Below are 7,286 nucleotides of genomic sequence, written 5' to 3'. Positions count from 1 at the left end.
GGGACCAGCCAGATGTTTGGCTCCAGGAGAGTTCATTTGTCTTCCTTGGGCACTGCTTGTCAGAGAGGGGGAAGTTTCTCCAGTGCTCTGTGAATGGGATGAATAGAAATAATGGGAAGTCTCTGAGCATCAGCTACACAAGACGGATGGGCATCCTATGTGCTTTCAGGCGTTTAATTTGCAAGAAATAAAGGCTGGACTTTGTTGCTCATCCCAACCACCGCTTAGGCACGTCTGTAAATCACCCTCTACTATAGAGGAAACTCTTCTTCCCCTACTGCTGTATAATTGTTTACAAGTGATACCAAGTCCTGTGGTATTCTGTGTAACCAGCTATTAACTTTGAAGAACTCCCCCATTCCAAAAATCAAACTCAATGCGCACTCTAAAGTCTGTCCAAAGCTTTTTTTTTGCTCCTGCTGACTGACCTGAATATATCTGAAATTTAGTGTGGGTTTTTAAAGGTTGCAGTTTCAGCAAGGAAGGAGTTAACCTTTTCTGCCTGGGAGCAAGGAAATTCTTAGTTTTAGTGCAGACATTTTTGCAGGGTTAGAGGGTTGGATCAACCATGGGGAATTAATTCATACCCTCCACGCACTAGAAGAAGGATACACATCGTTGCTAACAAATTTGCCAAAGACGGTTTCCAAAGGAGCCAGGAGACATGTCTTTGCATTCAGCTGGATTTCAGAGCATTTTGTTCCTGGAAGGTTGAGAGGAAAAGGTAAATGTCAGGGTATTTCTGTCTTTGCCAGCATGTTCACAGAAAACCTATTTAACAAACAGCTTTCCCCTTCACTGCTCTCAGTCTGTGCTCCCTCCCTGACCAAAGATCTCATTCAGTCCCTCAGGGCTCTCTTAATGCACCATTCACCAAAGAGTGTCTAGTGACCTTGCAGGCTCTGAAGCATAGTTTTCCCCCTCCTTTTTTGCCATCCCTACCTTCCACCAACACTTCATATCTCTCCCCTTAGTTCCCTGTGCTCCACTACATTTTTTGGCAACGCATCTTCCATGTTGCACCTCTTGTCCTCTCCTGGGCAGTTCCCTCTGTGGCTATTCCCAGGCCACGCAGGAATCCTCCTCTGGCCCGCACAGCTGCAAGCCACAGCTGGCTCTTGGCTTCTGCTCCTCTGCTCTGCTCAGGTCGCAGCTGCATCACGGCCATTAACAGCCCAGGGAGCAATACCCACCAGCACAGCAGGTTCCCAGGCTGTGTCTGCAAGCCAGGGTGAAGAAGGATATGGTGGGGAGGGGAGGGAAGACCAGCAAGTACTAGTAAAGCTGAGGACTAGAAATATAAACCCATTTGTGCTGTGTGACGTCCTGTCTTTCCAAGGCTGTTCAGCCCAGTAAATGCCGTGCTGAATGGAGCTGGGAGCAAATGTGGCAGGGAGGCAGGAGCAGGCATGTCCGCAGGCTAGGAAAATCAGCAGTGGCTTGGAGGAAAAGCCTAGCAGCGTCCTCTCCCTTCTAGAAGAGCTGAAGTACATAATGCCTTCCCCTTTAACTTGGCTAAGAGTTTTGTGTGTGTTGCCGTTAAGAAGATAAAAAATATTTCCTTTCACTTTTCTGATTAGGAAAAAAAAAAATCATCCCACAATGGACATTTTGCACAGGCATCAAAGGAATTATCTCATTGTGCATCAGATCTATCAGACCCTATAGAGGAGGTCATCATCACTGTTATGTTCCTAATCACCTTAAACTAGTTTACTAAAAATATTTTTACCTCGTAAGTGTTTCTAAATCTCTTCCTGTTACGGTATCTTAAGACATGCAGGGTATGCCTGTAAAAGATATTCACTTCTTCTAGTATCATTATCCACAGATATCTTCAAATATCACGTTGTCACTCATGGAAAACACATCTAATTAACTTTCTGTAGGAAGAGAAACGTGCATCATTGTCAAGGACATGCTTTTAACAGGTATTGTGTTCAGCAAAATGCTAGAGGTCCTCTTGGGTCTGCTGGCATGCTTGCAGTAGGCTTTCCATGCTGACATATTCTGTTGAGTCTGATGTATGTTTTATGGCTGATTCCTGTTTGACAGTGGTTTTTCCCTACTTGCAGTCTGCTTTTTAAAGTAGCCACTCTAGTATCTATCAAAATGATGGATATAATTTGATGGTGCTTTATAAAACCGTTTTGGATGTCTGCTACACTTTTTAAAAGCATTTTGCTAAACCATTTGAGAGCAGGAAACAGTCCAGGAAAGTTGCTGATCCTACGCTAAGATCTACCCTGTGTTCAGCTCTTTCGGAAGAGAAGCCTGATTTCCATCTGATGTCAGTGTTTGATGACTTCCACATGCCCCATATTGTAAACAACTTAATCTGATCATATTCTAAGAGTGTTTGTTTGGATTGTGACTGGTTCTGAAACTGTTTCATATCAGGAGTTATTTGATATGCTTTGGTGGTATGTGGAAGATGGGTGTATGACATTTCCACCTATAAACTCAACTGATGTAAATTTGTTTCATGCTGTTGCAAATTACACAGTTTGGGTTAATCTCCCCTTAAATTCCATGCTTTCGACGACAGACTTTAGCTTTTTACAAAAAAATTTTATGTAAAACATTGAAAGACCCATCTTCTGCAGTCAGTTAAGGAATATACTCTGAATCACTCGGTAAAAATGTGCTTGATTGCCTAAGTACATTAGCCACAGAGCTTTGAGAGTCAAGCATATTTTTCAGATGAAGAGTCCATTAATTTTGGAATATATGCTTTTTTCTGGAGATAGGAGAAAATTGTCATGTGGCTTGAAACACTGTAGTCCAATCTGAAACCAGAGGAAGGAATTATATGCTAATATATTATTCCAGGGATGCGTGCAACTCCAACAAACACAAATTCAGACCTGTAAGGGAAGTTTGACTTTTGCCAATCCATTACTTGAATTGATGTTTTCTTTAAAAAAAAAAAAAGAGAAAACCTCAGAAGGTAAAGACATTTCTTCTTCACCATCTGTAACAAAAAGCGAGTTTCAGCATTGAAGCACATCCGAAACCAGCCACAGCGCTGCTGTATGTCAGGTATGTTTTACAAGGACTTTCACATGTGGTAAAGCCATTCGGTTTTATGTTTTGTGGAAAGGGATGGGTTAACGTTTAACACAGCTCTTCTTCGGGACTTTAAGCCGCACACAAGCTAAGGGCTGGGGGACTAAGGGAGGTTGGGGAGCAGGTGGGCACGTATCTCGGGGGCAGAATCACTTAGGTGAGTTATGCACTATGCAGGCAACTTGAAGATAAATGGCAGCCAGCTCCGGGTGGGATAAAAGCTCAGGGTTAAAGCATAATAAAGTAGGGATTTGTTACATCAGTATCTCGGTATATCTTGCTCCTTTCCAGGAAGGCAAACAGCAAGTCAACGTCGTCAACGCTGGTGCCACAGCCAAACCTCGCTGCCTCAGACTTTGCTTAGGATCTGCAAGGACTGTTGCCAGAAGGTCTAATATCCTCAATAAACCACGCAGGAATTTCCTCCGTATCGCTGTGACATCGAGCTCTGCCCACACTGATCACAGACAGAACACTGGCAGGGGTCCGAGGAGCACCAGTGCTTCCACGGGAAAGGAGCAGGAGTGTGAGCACGGCCACTGCTGGGAGAGGGAAATGATCTCCTTATTTGCAGATTATTTTATCACGAACCATTTGTCTTTTTCCACGTTCAGGTGTCAAATCAATATAGAGAAGAACTTAATTTAACAAACCTCTTACTTATCTTGCAGTGGACCCCAGACAACATCCCATAGTACCAGGCACAGTTAAAGTGACACCTCCAGCCTCAAGGACTTTACAGTCTAATACCAACCTGCATTCAAACTTTAGTTGTATTAGTTGTAGTTTTGTAGGAAACTAATGGAGCAACCCAAACAAGTGTGTGCTGACTTACCTTGTTTAAATAAGTAAGCTAGTTTAGACTGTTTTAAATAGTAGTTCTTAATGAATTCTATCTGAGTTTTTGACTGGTGCATCCAGCCGATGGTGAGGTGGGGCTTGTCTTGCACAATGAACTTTTCCACAGACAGAGCTGGATCTAAAGAAGGACATTGTGTTTAGTGGGACCCCACAATACTTCTTAAAAATATCTGAAGTATCCTTTTCTTGGAGTTGACTCTGCAATGGGAAGACAGGGTCCCAAGTCTCAAATGACGTTTCTTGGTGATTTTTATAAATAGGTACTGCAGTCAAGATGTACAAACCACAGGAACAGCATAAAGATGTCTGTAAGTGCACATTAAGCTGGACATAAGTAAAATGAATTTGGAAATGGAGTTCCTGTCTGACTAGGCTTCATGTCTTAAACCTCTGGATATGTTATTCTGCCACTCTGAACTCTCCCTTCCACGGTTGTTTCTTTAAAACAACACCTGTACATGAGAAGAGGCAGCGCTGCTCCAACGAGCAAACACACAAACAGAAAAGTACCCAGTACCTGGTAAGCATCCTCATCTCCAGCTGCCTTAGAGGTGCAACTGAAGCTTGTAAATCCTGTTCCAGGCAGGTCCTTTTCTTTCCCATTATTTCATTGTTAAGGAATACAATAAATGATAAAAATGACTTCTCTGTTTGTTTTCTATTTTTAGTTTAGTTAGTCCTATCTATATGGCACCCCTGCTCCTTACTGCTAAGCCATTTCCATCTTGCAGGCTTCCTGTGCATGGCCATTGCGCAGTCAACTCTAACCAAAGCAAAGCAGACACCTAAAACTGCCCCCTTACACCACACAAACTTACTTAGAGGCTACCTGCTGTTTCTCCCAAGGATGCCAGAGAACTGGTTAGGAAAACCCCTTCATCACCCTACAGGCAGCAAAATCCAGGGAAAACCAAGCTTGTGAACCACCCGAAGACACACAACATCTTTGCAAAGCCTCTGGGGAGAAACCACGGGGTTATTCCGGTAACAATGGCTGGCACTGGGAATGGAAAATCACTTGCTATAGACTTAAACTGTCTCCTTGCCTTCTGCTGCACGAACTGATGGCTCATCTCAGGCATCTCATCTCTGACTGCTTGCTTAACCAAGGCAGAAAGCTAACAGGGGTTACCATTGCTGTGCCAGGTGTTAAGGATATATGCTAAGTCAATACATATGTCTTTGCGGTATTGCTTACCTGGGTAAGTGGGAAAGGTTATTACATTCCCACACGACGCATTACAGGCTGGTAAAGCTGCTCTGGGTTGTACGTTACCCACAAGTACAATGGTTCATTTCATAGCAAAAAGGTTGGATAAATTAAAACTCTAAAAAAAATCTTTTCTTGATACAAGTGTCACTGATTTTCTTTGGCCTCCTTTGAGTTTTCTGGACGCTGAGCAGAATGAAAGCAAATACAAAATTGGAGTAACAAGGATCAAGCTCTAAGCTATATACGTGCAGATTTTTTTATATATATGTATATATAGTTTGCAGTGTTTGCAAGTAAAGAGTTTCTGTTTTCAGTGGAAAAGTTAATAAATATTAGCTCAATGCCACTTTAAATAAAGATGGCAGACATCAGGCAATTCACAGATGGTATTTAGAAGTGTAAAGCAGATGAACTCTGGTGAAGACTATGTCACATGCAGAAGATTTACTATGTCAAAAATGTGATTTTTTTTTTTCAATTGATTTCTCTTCCAATGATGTAGTATGACAAGAAATAGCTATCATAACAAAGCTACTAGCCTCAAAAAGAGGCAGTGCTGGTTCAGAAGTCAGTAATATCACTTTACTGGGCATCCAAAGTGAAAAAATAGAAGCTGAAGCTAATAGTATTATTAGATATTAATGCCAGTTCATCAGCAATTGAACTGCCTGCATTTGAGGAAGCAGTATGCTAACAAATCTCCCTATAAAGAGACGATTTTTTTTTAAATTCTGTTTTTACAATATTTGCAACTATTTTTAGTGAAAATTTGATCAAATGGAAGCGTGTCCAAGCAGTTAACTTTTCACAGGCTACGGTGAGCTATTGCCAGGGAAGATTGTCTCAAAACAAACTATAATTGGATAATAAGAGAGCATTATATTGAAATGCCAGTAAATTGGATACTTTTTCTGGGTGGAGGTTAGCTTTCTGGTTGGCAAACTTAACTGACGTTCTCCCAGATGGACTGGCAGCCTGGAAATAGGTGTTTCAGTGCTATTTATTAATTAACAGTTTGCTTTACAAAGAAAAAGTTTGCTTTTTTAGCTTAAATGTATTAAAAATACAAAGACACCAGTTTGCTAAAATATTTATGTTAATTAAACTAGGGGTTTTGTTGTAATTTGGATTTTAGGAGGTATGTTAGCTTGTGCCAACATTGTGCTGCTAACTTGTGACTCCTAGCAGCTATCCATAAATACAGAACAGCTAATTCACTCTAAAGAGTTTCATTTATCCACGCCACGCATGGGGCTTTGTAACTTCAGTGTAGGCAGCGGTGTTTGCTGCTCCGTCCACAAAAGCCGGAGCAATAACAAGGTGGGAGGTTTTCCTGTACACTAATATATTTAGTCACAGAAGGATGTGTCCTCAGAGATGGCAGTCACAGTCAGCTCTGCCTCAAAGGAAGAGGTTAGGTTGTAATATTTTGAGCATACTCTAACTTCTCAGTTAAATAGCAAATTGTTTTGAATGGTGAGGATTATTTAATGTGGGACGTGTTTTCCATACCTCTGCAATGATAACAGAGCCATTGAAATGGTATTTTTCAGTATTTTCAGGCTGTCTTAACAGTTACAAGCATGATTTTTTAAAAGCTATGTTTTGCCTGTGGGTTTAGATGGCTGGTACTGTGCATTTCCCCGTCTTGCATGCCTGTAAAACAGAGGGATATGGAAAACTCCTACTCTGGATTTGCATTCTGGACCTCCAGGCCTGTGTCCTACGATGTCTTACTGCTTGCACCATTCCCCAAGGAAGGGACAAGCGCCGGTGACCTTACTGGGGATATCTGCCTGCATAGCGTCGTACAACGATGAGCAGCAAAAGCTGAGCCGTCTCATCAGTAACCTGCAAACTTTTCGCACCAACTCCTGTGCCATAAAAATTCTCGCAAACCTAGATATTAAAATTAGGAATCTTCCTGAAACGTAGGCTTTCTTTTGGTTACCTGTCTACCCCTCTTAATATGGCAACTTTAATATTCGCATCCCTTTTCACAGTGAGAGACAAAGAATATGCCTATCAATAATTCTTTTAAAAAAAAAAAAAAAAAAAGAGCAATCAACTTTAAGCTGTAATTACACCCAAAGTATCACAGCTAACTGAAGCTGTGCCCGAAGCGAAGCCAGGGCTGCAGCTG

The sequence above is a fragment of the Gymnogyps californianus genome, chromosome 7 (assembly GCF_018139145.2).
Source record: "Gymnogyps californianus isolate 813 chromosome 7, ASM1813914v2, whole genome shotgun sequence".
Lineage (NCBI taxonomy): Eukaryota > Metazoa > Chordata > Aves > Accipitriformes > Cathartidae > Gymnogyps > Gymnogyps californianus.
The sequence above is the reverse complement of the archived record's forward strand: the minus strand, read 5'-3'. Positions refer to the sequence as shown.